The 15,545-nt window shown below is 29.9% G+C and overlaps 1 long non-coding RNA gene across 1 annotated transcript in view; it reads right to left on the bottom strand.

Moving 5' to 3' along the window:
* LOC136796614 (uncharacterized) overlaps positions 1 to 15,258 on the bottom strand; it is a 557,216-nt gene extending 541,958 nt beyond the window's left edge. Inside the window, exon 1 of the long non-coding RNA XR_010844363.1 lies at positions 15,147 to 15,258. This is a non-coding gene — a long non-coding RNA (uncharacterized lncRNA). The remainder of the gene's footprint in view (positions 1 to 15,146) is intronic.
* Between the last annotated feature and the right edge of the window lie 287 nt (positions 15,259 to 15,545).

Raw genomic sequence — 15,545 nt, 5'->3', positions numbered from 1 at the left:
GTCTTTTTTTTTTTATGTAATACGATGTGACTATTTTTATTATTTTAATGGTAACAGATGTACGGCTGGTCCAAAACGTCGTGAAGATTAATGTATTATCAATGCGAAATTAATAAAACATTTTTGAAGTATGAAGGTAACGAAGTATACCAGAAGAAAAAACTATCATCAATATAGTGCCTTCGTAAAACAAAATTAATTAAATGATAATAATTTTTTATAGGACCAACCTCTAATTTAAATTTTTTTCTTTTTTTTCTGACCTCCTAGAAAATTATTAAAATCAATAAATATATACAAACGGAAGGAAAAGTATATATACAGAAAATAGATATCTTGGATTGCCAGTGTGGCATTATAAGATAAGCTGCCTAATTTAAAAATTAAACTATTATAGATTAAATTGTACAACTCTTTTTCAAGTTTTACGGGAATGTAATTACAGAGTGATAACTAAAACTGTTTTATATAATTTTTTTTCGTACCCTCCATTAATAAGGAAATAGGGAATTAATGTACAAGGAATATGTTAGTAGAAGTTGGTATCCTTTTTTTTTTTTGTTTTATATAATAAAGAGATAATTTTTTTTATTTTAAGTTAATTAATTTAAATAAATGAGATGTGATTACACCTCTTTCTAATTTATAATATAATATTGTTTTGACATATTAATAATAACACGGTGATTACTAAAAACATTTTTTATAATGGAGAGATGTTTTTTATTTTTTAAAAGTTAAGTAGTAGAAAAAATTAGAAGAGAAAATAATTCCTTTTATTTTATAATATAATATTATTTTTGCATATTTATAAAGCTTTTATTTATTTTTTTTAACAACATAAGTGACTTCCGTGTAATACTTTCTTGGAGACTCACTTTACGACTCGGTTATTAACTGCCTAAGCCCCGTCCCGAGGAAAGTGGCAATGAGTCAGTTACTGGCGAATAAAGGCAATCCTCCGTGACTCGCCTTAAGATTGATATCCTTTCTAATTGCTCTCAAAACTAATTTGGCCCACAATACTTCCCCGATCTTTTAGTCTCACAAGATCTTTCTCGTACAAATAAATATATTTAGAGAAATATGTATATAGTACAAATTTAGCAAACAAATGATGACAAAAATTTACGTTCTACTTATATAATTTAGGACTAAAAAAAATCAATATTTTTATTTTAAAAAAATTTGAAATACAAAATATTACAACATTCAATGTGAACCAGTAACCTTAACCCAAACATTTATGTGTATACATTGTCAGAAATACTACGTTAAATTATCATTTATTGTTCCATATTGGTTAAATTTCCATAATATTTCATTTCTTTATCAAATGGCAAAAGAATTTGTCTTCGAAATTCTTATTTATACATAAAACAGCACAAAATTTAAGATACCCTTAGTCAAAATAATAACCAAGGATCACAAAATGACTAGTTTATCTAATACCAAAAAAAACAAAAATTGTACGAAACTGGTAAGCATTTGAAGTAGGGATAAACCTGGGAACCAACAGCAACTGAATTGAGAAATGCAAGTCAATTAATATAGTCCATTTGACATTTTTTTAATATTTTCTAAAAAACTATTCAAACGGAATTGATTAAATCTTTGATGAAAAATTGAATATTCTTCAATTTAAGATATATCTATCTCCATTGGATTAGTTTGGACACGGGTTAAATGTCAAATTTTAAAATTGTTTCCACTGAAAAACTTTTAATTTTAAATATTTCAAATAAATACCAGCTCTCATTCATGGTAGAAAGAAAAAATGGAAATATATAAACTATGAATGAATTTGATTGAAAACAAAAATATGAGAAAAGAACACCTGTGATATAGATATGCGTTTGGAATACCAAAGAGTTTGGGAAAATTAATATCTAAATCATAAATTTCAAGAAGGCAATAGTTTAAGGCAAAAAACGAATAAATGTACTGAATCCGTAAAACTTTTTTATAGTCTAATCATGGTAATTATGACAGTAGTCAATTTTTAATTTCACCCTTTACCTACATACGAAAGAGGGGGCGAATGGCTCTGTGGTAGGGCACTCTTTTACTAATTCAAATGGTCCGGGTTTGAATCTAGCTGCGGCAGATAATTTTGTTCTGTTTCACTGTAGCCATAAGCCCTTCAGAATCCACTCAGCCTCTTGAGGTGTGTACCCTTAATTAGGTAAAAATCTTGCAGTCGAACGTGATTCTGACCAAATCACCTCTCTACATTACCGTTGTTCTAGTAACAGTACTTCCTTACGAAGTACTGGGCCCAGGACTCTTCACGAGTTGCAGTGGTGAGGATTTATTATATAAAAGTATTACTTTAAACTGAAAGTAGGATGGTATGTGGAACTTGTATTATTCGCGCATGGTATACATTTTTTTTTAACCATTGGTACTTACATAAGAAAGAGTTTGAAAAATGTTAAATAAAGTTTTTATAAAAGTAAATTAGGCACTCGGCCGTAAAACATATTAACTGAACATTTTCACAAAATTAAAATGTTTGCTAATTTAATACCAACTTTACTCCTTTAAAATTCAAATTTTCTATAAATGCTTCTAACAGTCCATTGAAAAGTAGCCATAAGGATTCCAAGGACCAAAAATTTCCATTATTTTTTTCAATTATTTAATGATATATACAACTGCATTTACATAAATACAACTAGTAAATTTACTAGGATGAAAATTAGTAATAGTTCTACATTAGAAGGTCTCGAGGCCATCTTCTTTTCAGGCGGCTCGGAGGATTGTCAGGAATGGAAGAGGAAACAAGGTTAGAAACTTGTGGGCTTAGGAGTTTATAATGGAAGGATTGATATCTAGTTGGGGCTAGATCGGTTACAATATGGAACATTAAGGATGATTTTATTTGTGACAAAGTAGGGAGCATTGAGGATTTTATGAAGGATTTTGGACTGTAAGCATTGGATATGAGAGGAATTCGAAGGTTTATTGGAACCCCAAGACACAATTCGTACGTCCAGATAGGCCAAATTATAGTCATGTAGATCAATATTTTGTATTGGATAAAAAGTTTAGACCGTTCAAGAAGTGATGTAATGATCGAAATCGACGCAGTTTCCTGTCGTTTCAGTATAGTTTAAGGATTCCAAGTTAGTCGTTCGTCAAAAAAAAAAAATCCGTTTACAATAAAATCGAGTGCCATAAAAGAAAATCCTTGCCATGTTATGAAAAGGGGAAAAAATTGTGTGCATTAGAAAATGCCCTCTGATAGTTTCAGTTCCGTTTCTAAATATTACAGGTGGTTACTCGCTAAAATTCATCGAACGCGACAGGTGTAAAACGATTTCCTCAAATGTTATTTCAAAATTTAGAAATTGTGAGGTCCTAAAAGCATAGCACTCTCAAGATTAAACAAACAAAAATCCATACCGAAAAAAAATATGTTGTCAGTAAAAAATAAATGTAGCGGAGTGGAACAACCCGACGGACGGAAACGGTTATTACAATGCTGGCCGAAATTAGAGGCGCGGCCTGTTGAATCAATGGAGATCCGGCTCAAGAGCAAAGGTCAACAAAAACGTTTTACCTGAGCAATTATTTGCTGAAGGGTTGGGGGGGGGGCGCGCCTCATTGAATTTATCTAATTCATTAAAACTACCCCGTGTCAGCTAGTATTCTGATAAGATTTTTTTTTCCCTTACAACACGAGTCAATATGTAGCAATTACTTTTTCTTTTAACTGCAGAGTACTTTATAACATCCTCGCGTTTGATTTCTGATGCAAAACTAAAAACTAAAAACTAAAATAAAAATAATGATTAAAAAAAAAGTTTTTATTTCATAAATATAAAATATACAATAATGATGTAATGTATTCAAATTTCAAGGTTAATTAATATTGTTTTAACTCACATATCCACGGCAAGAAACATGTGTTTTTTAATGTTTATTGAAATACAGTTTTACTTAAACTAATTGTAAATTAAAAGAACAGTGTTAACTAACAAAGGCCCTATCCTATCTTATTCAAATTACATCTACCCTATCCCTAAATATATATCTATTTACTTATTACTAACTTATAATGTAACCTATAATTAAAATACATTCAATTGTTATCTATGCCCAAAGGTGAACAATAACGCGTACGTACTTGCACACAGCTGGTCGCAGCAGAGAAAGAGAAAGATCACTTCCCAATACACAGTTGATCAACTTAAATTAGCTCACAGAAAAACCAAAAATATACTAGACTTTACATCAATGTTCATCCATTAAAAAAACATCCAACAACAGAACATATGATTTTTCTCTCCCTCTCTGCCAGATATCTTCCGCGTATGCGCTGCTATCACCTATTCTTTTGTCTCGTCTATTACGACTAAACTGCTTTGGGATACAACACCCTTATGCAATACATTTTACTTGCTACTTATATTATTACAGTGGTTTATATTTGGTAAAAAAAAAAATAAATAAATAAAAAATAAGAAACATGTTTGGAATGAAATAAAATATTACTGATGAATTTTCACAGGAATAGAATGATCAGCTACTAGTTAGGCCTATATAACCATATATATTGGTTTCCCAATATTTTGCCTTAAATTAAATAATTTTTTTTTTTTTATTTTATTTCATTACAATACAATAGGGTGTATAAAAAAATGACCGTTTTATCAAATTCAAGATTTCAAAGGACTGTAAATATTTTAATCCTATAAAATACTTAATAATTCTTTAAAATCATCCTCTATGCTTGTTTAATCCCATTCTACTTCTTCAAAAAAAACTTCAGTTTAGTAATTCGTTTCAAAGAAGTAACATGACAGTGTCCAACGACATTCTTGTAACTTTAAGACATTTCTGGGGGAAAAAATTCACAACCACTGAAGGAACTCGTGAAATTATTAAATATGAAGGGGAAAGTGTCCTTGGCCAGCGCACTTATCAGTTACTGTTAAGTCAAATCCGTCCACAAGTACTTGCAAACTTACCAGGGAGTGTGGTGTGTCGAAATATACTGTTAGTCGCCATCTACTCTCTATAATAAAGATGAAAAAAAGCAACAGACAGGTCCCTCACGAACTTACCCCTCAGCAATCACTCCACGTCGAAACAAAGAAAGGTTTAAAGAACTTTATGGGTTCGAACTCCTACTTCATCCACCATATAGTACAGACCACGCACCATCAGATTACTACTAGTTTCGATCCATAACCCATTTCCTTTAAGGGAAAAATTTGATAATTTTTCGGAATTTTAAATTGCGGTCCAAGAGTTCTTGGTTAGTTAGTTCCAAGACAGTCATCCCAAAGAATGGTATCAGCGCAGGATAGAGAAATTAGCCATCAAATGGCTAATGACGGTAGATTACTGGTAGATAAAAATAACTTTGAGTATAAATTGTATTTTATATAAAAAAAATAATAATACAAATATTTGGTTAAAAAAACGGTCTCTTTTTTTGTACATATTTTTTTAATATGACTCCTTTTATATGATATATTTATAAATTAGTTTTATTAATTCATGTTATTCATGTATGCCCAACAAGAAAAAAATATATATTTTAATTTAAAAAAACTAATGTGGAATCATCTTCCAACAAGTCAATTAAGTCAAAAACTACCTCGCAACGAGGATTTGCATAGCCAAATTGCAGCTCCAACTTGATTATGACGTTGCAGGACTTACTTATAGGCCCAATGCTTCGTTTTATTAAGCCTTAGACGCTCATTATGAAACTACTTCATTCTCCTACTGGGTCCTTAGACTACATCTCTCATTTGTGAGTCTTGATAATAATCATCAAATTGTAGTTTAGTTCCAAAAATATATATTTTAAAAGGGTAATTTATTACCTCTACTCGCTGATGAATTTTTACAGAAATCGATCGTTGTGGTCTGCAACATATGGTCAGGCATGTATAACCATACATACAGGCTTCACATTATTTTGCCTTATATTAAATAGTTAATCTTTATTACAATGTATTCATAAAATAACATAGCTCCTTTTTTTATGATACATTTATAAATTAGTTTTAAGAATTTATATTATTTACAACTGAAAATAATTTCTAGACTCAGCTTGGAAAATACATATAATTTAATTAAAAAAAAAAAAAAAAGAATTGTGCAATCATCTTGAAACAAGCCTTACAGTCGAAAGGATTTGCCTAGCCAGCTCCAGGTTCATGATTCCGCAGCAGGACTTTCTTATAGGCACAATCCTTCATTTTACTAAACCTCAGAGGCTCATCATGAAATTACTTCTCTCATTTTTCAGAGTCTTGAGTCAGCAAACTGTAGTTTGTTTCATTACTTTTTTCTAATGGACAGTCACAAAAAATCCTGTATTTCTTCTTCTTTTTTTTTCATTTCATGTTCATTTTCTTTCACGGTTTCCTCTTTTAAATATTTTCAACTTTTTATTTTATTTTTTTTACGCATTTGTAATGTTTCTTCCCAATACCTGGTCATCTTCGTAACGTATTTTTTTATTTTAAATCTCGCCGCTTGCCGCTCGAGGCGCGGATCTTACTTGGCTGTTTGATCTGCTACTAACGGGTTCGGTTTTTGTTTTATTCTCTATTTTTCTTTCTTTTCTTCTTCTTCTATATTCTTTTATTAATTTTCCTTACCCACGTTATTAGTTATGTTCACCATATATTATTATTGTTATGTCTTAACCCAACTTTATATTTTGTTTCTTTATTCTAATATTATGGTTACATATATTTTCTTTGTCTCAATTTTATTTCTTCTTTCCATAATTTTAATTTTTAAATTATTAATAAACTAAAATATTCATATTCCTTTGCATTATATAACTTTAAATTTCTATTCTATTTCCTTAATTATGTTATTTTTACTTACCTATTCAATTACCTATACATATACATTTTATTTTCCACTTCTTTCATCACTATTAAGTTTATTCTGTACAATCATTTACTTTATGTCATTCTGTTTATATTTTATTCTTTTGAATTCATTGGTTGTTATCTTGTTCTTTGCTTTTAACCCAGATGAAGGCTTAAAATTCTGGACGAAACGTTGACACAATTAAATAAGATATTAAAACTTATTAGTGTTATTGTTAGACTGGACTCCCAACCATCTTCTCCTCATATAATTTATCCACGGTCAACTATCTCTCATCACTAAATCAGTTTCGATGTATTTTTTTCTTTAATCTAAATTTATTGAAAATATATGTTTATATATAAGTTTAATTTTCACTATTTTTATTACTATATGATTTTCTTTTATTTCATTTTTATATTTTTATTGTATACATTTGTACACTTTAACTTTATTCTGATTTTACCAGCTCTTACGGAAGGCCGACGGTAAAGGTAAGGTTCAATTCTGGATCCCCACTGCCACCACTTATATGCTTATATTTTTTTTTATATTAAAATATGGATGCATTTTATACATTATTCTCTTTGCATTTTCCAATTCTGAATTGATGTGGTGGTTTAGTAACAGTTTGCTGTCTAACAAAACGTGATTTGGTAATACGTACAGCAGTGTTGTTGAATTTCTAAAACTTTTAGTTGTTGAGCGATGTTATTCACATACAGATAATTTTGCGAGACTAGGTTATTTGTACTAAGAGGACCTAAAAATATGTAATTCTGTTAAAAATTAAAAATCTACATATTGCTACACGATCGAAACATTTTTTTTTTTTTTTACAATATATATTCCACATATAGGTAAATGGAAATAGTAATATAGAAATGAAAAAAACAGGGAGGTTACAGTGTATATTATATCCAACAATTTTCTGGAAATTTATTACATTACTACCCTGATTTGGCATAATAATTTTAATTTACTAATGGAATTTTACATTTGTTACAATACCTTCACTCAGGACAATAGACTGATTATACCCATGACAAGTGGTGAGCATGGAGGTACCGCCCGCATCGGACTCAAAACCAGGTGATATGGAGTTTAAACGAGCTAACACGCTTTTACTAAACGTATATTAGATACGAAAGAGTTTTAACTTCTAATTCATTCCATTAGTCAGCAACATTTAGTTGTCTGACTGTAATAATTTACTTTTAAATTTGGCCCGATGTTTTGAATTAATTAATCTTTAAAAGAAATCTATTTATGGCGTTTGCCAAATATATTTAAAAAAATTGTTTAACTATTTATTTAATGTAATTTACAACTGTACAAATAATACAATAGGTAAATATGTAGTTGGTGGTACTTTAAACGTTAATTTAAATTAGAATGTCTCGTGGCCATCTTCTTTTCAGACGCCTCGGAGGATTATCAGGGATTGTTAAGGATGAAAGATTAAGAATTAATGGGTTAGGATGGTTAAGGAGTTTGGAATAAAAAGACGCATATCTGTTTTGGGTCAAATCTGCAACGAATTAAGGTCTTTATGAATGAGTTTATTTGTGACGTAATAAGGAGCATCAAGGATTTTACGTAGGATTTTGGAATGTAACGATTGGATGCGGGAAGAATTTGATGGTTTGGTGGAGCCCCAGAGCTCAATTCCATATGTCCAAATTGGTCTGATTATTGTAGTGTATACTAATATTTTGTAGTGATATTTAAAAAATATATATATATTACATATTTTCTTTTCTTTAATTATTGACCTAACAATGCTTCACTATTTCTAGATATGAGAATTAATATACATTAAATGAACACAATTAAAATTTTTATATCAATAATTATATTTAGTTAAAATTCAGAGCTCTTTAAAAAGCATAGGATTCATATTGAATATCTAGTGAAAAGAGGGGTAACTCACAAAAGATCCATCTGGGTCGAGGTGAGGATCCTCAGTTTAATAATAGTTAAAATTAAACATTTACATATACATTATTATTGGTTTGCCAACACAAAGTAAACCAACAAATGCAGCGAGTAATCAAACAGAATTTTTTTATAAGCTATATCAATAATTTGTTTTTATTTATAATCTTAAATATTTTTTTGAGACTAGTTAATGTTGTTTAAATAAATAATTTATATTTTATCCATTATAGTCTCAAAACATTTTATTTCCTTTACAAGTCCGACGTTTCCGCCCATTTGGACATCCTCAGGAACAATCTATCACAAAACAGCTGTTATTACATCAATAATTCAAAATAATTAACAATATTATTTATAATTTATCTTACCTTAATACAATTTTTGAACTAAATAATTTAAAAACACAACTTCATGCAGGCTATTCTGCCCTGGTCAATTCAACAATCTCTATGAAACAATAAACAATAGGTCAACATATATTTTTATTAATAAGCATATCCTACATTATGTCTAATTACCTAATTAGTAATTTTTTACATTAAAACAAAAATTTAAATTCATTATCACAGTCATCTGTTAAAATTTATCACGACATAGCTTGTATTCTATCCTCCATTCAGGTCAAGCATTAAAATTATTTATTATAACTATATTTTTGTTAATTTTCCTCTTTGTTTCATTAGTAAAATTCCCATCAAGGTTAATTATAACTATGAACATTTAATTAATCCCATATTTTTTATAAATTAATTTTACTTAATATCTCTAAATAGTGTTGGTTCAAATTTCTTGGATCTGTTTTGAAATTCACTCTATAATTAATATTTTCAGATATGTGAATGGATTCAAGTATTTTCCTTTTGAATGTATTATTTTCTTCATGTAAAATCATTTTATTTTCATAATTAAAAATATGCTGATTTTTGGTTGCATGTTGTACTAATGCCGTTTTATTAGGATTCCTCTCCTTGTTTTTCAAATCATTATTGTGTTGATAAATTCTGTCACCAAATAATTGCTTTGTTTCACCCATCTATATAGCTGGAAAATTTAGAAAGGGAATTTTATATATTAATCTCGATCGATTTTGTCCTTTAATATACCATAATAATTTTTGATTTTATTGTTGGGTCTATGACTCAAAGAGTACTCATCAACGTTATAATCCTTAAATGATTTCTTAATACATTCAGATAGTCCTTTAATATAATTGAATCTATCAATTTTTTTTATTATTTACTATTTCGTTTCCTGTTTTATTTTTTATATAGTTATGGTTAATCGGACTTATAAAGAAAAGAAAATGTTTTGAGACTATAATGGATAAAATTTAAATAATTTATTTAAACAAGTAATAACCGAGTTAGTTCTCTCTCTCTTTCTTTCCTCTTTTTTAGTCTTTGTGATCGCAAACGTTTAACTGGTACCGAAATTCCGGAACTATAGATACCGGAGTGATTTTCGTTAGATAGAAGAATTTTTTTTTCCTCATCTTCCATTTTTCTCTCATATTTTGGGAATAATGGCTGACAATCGTCAAAAAAGCAGTCTTGAACCTGGAAGCTTTAAATAAAAACGTGGTCGAAAACTCACCTCCTATAGAGGTGATTCCTAGCCCCACTACCATAAGTCTCTGGAACATGATAGGGTGACTTATGTAAAGGGAAGATGATATCCCAAAGCACTTCGACAGCAAATCAAACAAGGAGACAGGGACCTGAGAAGGCAGAGGATAATCATAGATAGCTCCTCACCATATCATAGTTCTTTGTGGGCGTTGCGGAAGAAGAGTACGCCAGCGGATTAAGCGGATAAGTACTGTATAGTGAAGTACCCGATCCCGAGATTCGAGGACTTTTTGGATAGATTGGTTGGCACGAAAATTTTCAGCACGTTCAATTTAACAGAAAAACTCGATAATAAAACAAATTAGAACCAGAGATATAAGTTTGAAAAAGTTTTTCTTTATTTGAAGCAACTTATACGGACATTCAGGCCGAATTCTGTTAATATTTTATAAGAAGAGTAGACATTCAGATTCCTAATGGTTGTAGTGACGTAGGATTTATAATTGAAAAGTTGTAATTTTCCTAAAAGAGAGAACCTCAATTGAACATCCATATAATTTATAATTTTTATATTTATAGTTAGTCTTGATTTTACTCGGATACTTGATCATTTTACAACATTTATAACATAAACTTTAATATACTTAGCAAACCACAAACTATAGGAATGTCTCATTCAGAAAGTTAGGAACAACAATCTGGCACGTACTCGGGAAAATGTCAGGAATGTAATGCATGCTCGATAAGCCAATAATCCTGATTCGTATTAAAACAAATTAATCTCTGAGTATTTTATTTAGAAAATGTTTAAAATACAGATAATATTAATGTTAAAAATACATAATATTATTATGGAATTAAAATAAATTTTATAAATTATTAAAATTCCAAACATTCTTTATTAATTATTTCAAACATCCGACGTTTCAATCAACCTGGCCATCATAATCTATTAAATAACAGCTAAGAATAATAATTAACATTATTAATTATAAATTAGCTTACCTTAACTATAATTTCACGGTCACATACAAGCTATTAAAACTTAGGCCTATTCTGCTCAGGTCTGATATATATACTAAATTAATCTATGAAATAATAAAATCAACAAAGAGGATCATATTGTTTTATTAATAAATTTCCCCCAACTTATGTTTAATTACTTATATTTGTTACTTTTTAATTTAAATAGAAACACTTTAAATTGCAAATTATGCTCCACTATCACTAAACGATCCACAAGAATATTATTTAACCTTCCTCACGATCAGGTCAGGCATATATAAACATCTTTCAAAATTAACATTTTAACTTTTTATATATTTTATAATTAAAATCCTATCAAACTTAAGTATAAACACTAACCTAAAATTGAAGCATAGTAATCAAAAATTAGTTTTAATTAAAAGGTTATATATAATGTTAGTTCAAAGTTCTCCTTTCTATTATATGACTATTTATGTATCAGAAATATTAATTATACAATTAATTTTAAATTGGACAAACAATTTTTTTAAAATGTAAATTTTTAATAGTTAATGCAAGGGCTTTGAAATTATAGTTGAGTTATACAAATTTGTAATTAAAGTTGTAGTGATTGTAATTAAAGTTTGTTATAAAAGCAGTTATTTCATAGATTGTCCTCATGATGTCATGAAACAATAGACATTTGAAGAAATTAATTAAGAGAGTCAGGAGTTTATAGATAAAAATTATTTTAGTTGGATAATAATATAATACATTTTAATATATACTAAAATATAAGATATCTGAAAACATATCGTCATCTTAACCTCAAAGAACACTATCTGCGAAAATACTCTTCTATAGACGGTGTTGTTTAACATTAAATTACGATATTCAAAAAATAAATCTGCACTGATACATCCCATGAAGGGTCAGGAGTGCAGTACTATGTAGGCAAGCCCTGTTACTAGAACAACGGTTGTGCAAAGAGGTGATTCGGTCAGAATTACCCTCGAAAGCCAGATTTTTACCCAATTAAGGTTACTCAATTAAAGAGTGTGGACTGTGAGGATTCCGTCAGCAGTTTTATGACTATGATAAATTATTTCTAGTCTACTTTTGTGACACACAATAAGTTACCCTGACCAACTGCCTTACTTTCCTTCCAACATCAGTTATTTCTTCACCTGCTTAAATTAAAATTCATGCATAAGGAATATGATTCTCAGAAAAAGAACTACTTCATATAACCAAGCTATATTATAGACCGTAATAGTAAGAAAGGCTTAGCGAACACGAAGGTTCGATACCGATACCATCAATCGCTCTCTATTTACATCTGTCCAGTGACACTCATCCAAACCTAAATCAGACTTAATGAAATTGTCCCATATACGTTTTGATCTATTTCTCAGACGTTTACGTATCAGTTCAAAGTTTATCAGAGCTGTATTAGCGTTTTAGGGACCCATTCGTTACTAAATCCCACAAACTTACAAGACCATATTATTCGCCGCAATGTTATAACCTGAATTCTATTAACCTGGCGCAGTTCCCTCCATTCAGCGCTGTATAGCCTTCCAAATTCTCACGTTAGCTCATTCTTTTATGGTCCGACAATTTTACGTAATGATTTATTTTCAAAAACCTTAAGTAGTATTATAGGCCACCTTTCATATCCATTAAGAACAATGGGAAGGATAATAATTATGTAAATTCTAACTTCTAAATTTTTGGACAGAAGGAGCGAGCTAAACAATTTCCTCATCAATTTCGTTTTTTCTAGTTAGAACCTAAATACTTAAATCTATCTATGTGTTCAAATGTGTTTCCTCCTATTATTATATGGGTGGACCTCGGTGGGCTCGCAAAGCCATCGGGTTGAGTCAGTAGTACAGTGCCTCAACACTGAGCCACCCCGCTCTCCTATATAAATATATATAATATAATTTCCTTAAAGAAAGATTGTGTGACCTTGGTAAGGTACAGACATTGGATTCAAAAACTTTACTTTTTAAAATTTTCTAAATATTATTTATGAAATCTAGACTGTCGAAGAATTATAAGAAAAAATAATATAAATATATCAAGTGTTTTAGACGTGGGACATTTTGAAATTATGACTTTCATTACTTTCATCGCCCTCCAAGGAAAGTTCCTCCTATCTAATCTGAAAACTGAAATGTTTTTTGGAGAAACTATTTCTCAATATTGCATTCTGTAAAATATTTTAAACTGATTTAGCTATTTTTCGACACATACTACTTCTCCCACCCTCTCTAGGAATAATCCCAGAAATTTTAAGTACTAGTTAACTATCAAATTCTGTTAAAATATTATGTGTATGTATGCGTACATACTTTAAACGTCGCATTTAAATTTTAGTTATTTACTTTTTTTTTTAATTTATTAAAATTTAACAAACGTGGGCCGACCACATGTCAATGTCTATTGGTCGGTGCCAACGCAACATACAAAAATAATTAATATAAAATAAAAATTTTTAATTATTAGGACGCCATAAAGGCTGTCATAGTTTGAAGCTAAAGCTGTACTATTTTAAAATTATTTCTAGAAAGGGAACTAATAATTTAATGGAATATCGTACCAATAATTATTTTATATTTTACTGTAGCCATGAGTCAGCCTAGTGGGATCGGGCAGTCCTCTGGGGCCCACGCAGCCTCATAAATTGCATATTCTTAATAGAAGAAAAATCTGAAGGTCGAGCGTGATTCTGACCAAATTAACTCCTTGCACAACCGTTGTATTAGTAATAGTACTCCCATACAAAGTACTGCACCTCTGACACTTCATTGGCTGCAGCAGTACAGATTTAATTTAATACAAATTTTCTTTTATGGATGATGATTTATTTAATACGTTAATATTTGTGAAATATTTCCTTTGGAAAGACCTTTCCCCATTTTCAAGATTTCGTTGTAAAGTGCATCCATGGTATTTACAATTTGTCATACTTATAATTAGACTACATTTTACATGTAGTCTATGTCTGTTAACACAAGTTAATTTAACTAGTTGAATGACAGTGCAAAAGACTGCCTCAATGTAAACTCAAGACTAATTATAGACATGACAAAATATAAATAATATGGATGAAATTAAATACTTTTTTACTTATTGATAGATATTACAATCTGCCACACAGTTGTGAGCAATAGGTAATATTGATGAATGATCTCATACATACTAAAATAAAATAAATGAATGAAAAAAAAAACTCTGAATGGATGAAATTAGCTAGTAAAAATGTAATTCTGAAGATCAGAAAAGGACCTCAAAACGTCGAGGAAAAATTAATAAAAAATAAAAACAATTAAGAGGAAGAAAAATTTCACAAATATTATTGTATTAGTATAATAATATTATATAAATAAAGTTTTAAGTAAAAACTATTCTTTTTACCATTGCAAGGCCAAGGGCAATTCTATTTTGACGTAAAAACATTCCGCGATAAGCCTCAAAACAAATAGTCTAACAACTAACATAGGCTTAATGATATCATAAAATATATGTAATACTGTAATATAATGTAACAACATATTATATTTCTAATGCGCAATATACGTTATTAAATGAAAAGGAGTAGAGATTCTAGACTGCGTTAGCGAAGAGCATATGAAAAGATTACTTCCTTTTCCACGCGTCTTCGAAGAACACCTCTCAAATTGAAAGATCACAACGTAAACGTTCTGCGAATTCCAAGCAATATAAAATTTCATTTAGCGTTATGAATTTTTCTATTTCATCCATTACTATCCTTCGTGGCTTATAACAGAATTTATAAATTCAGTTACCAACCTTATTTAGAGCCAGCTGAGTCAGGCATAAGGTGACGTAAGATCGACAGCCTCACACGATATAACGAGGTTGAGAGCGATATAACGAGAACAGACAGACACAGACCCGAACCTCTCTCGGAGACAGCACAAGCCTCACTGAGATCACGTCGCGCCCCCACTGCCTGCCCCCCTCAGCTGCAAGTTAGCATTATACTCGCGTCTTTTCTTCAAGCAGAAAAAAAGGCTGTTATTTCACACCAATTAACTTTAATAAAAACTAAATAATTCAACAACACTATCCAAATTATAGTCTCAAAACATTTATTTCATTCACATTTCCAACTTTTCGGCCAATTCGGCCATCTTCAGGGACAATCTTAATTTACTCAGAGACATATCATTTAACCCTTTTAAAAAA

Source organism: Halyomorpha halys, unplaced genomic scaffold (genome assembly GCF_000696795.3).
Source record: "Halyomorpha halys isolate HHAL.00 unplaced genomic scaffold, Hhal_1.1 Scaffold172.1, whole genome shotgun sequence".
Taxonomy (NCBI): domain Eukaryota; kingdom Metazoa; phylum Arthropoda; class Insecta; order Hemiptera; family Pentatomidae; genus Halyomorpha; species Halyomorpha halys.
Note: the sequence above shows the minus strand (reverse complement) of the source record. Positions and strands in the feature narration are given on the sequence as shown.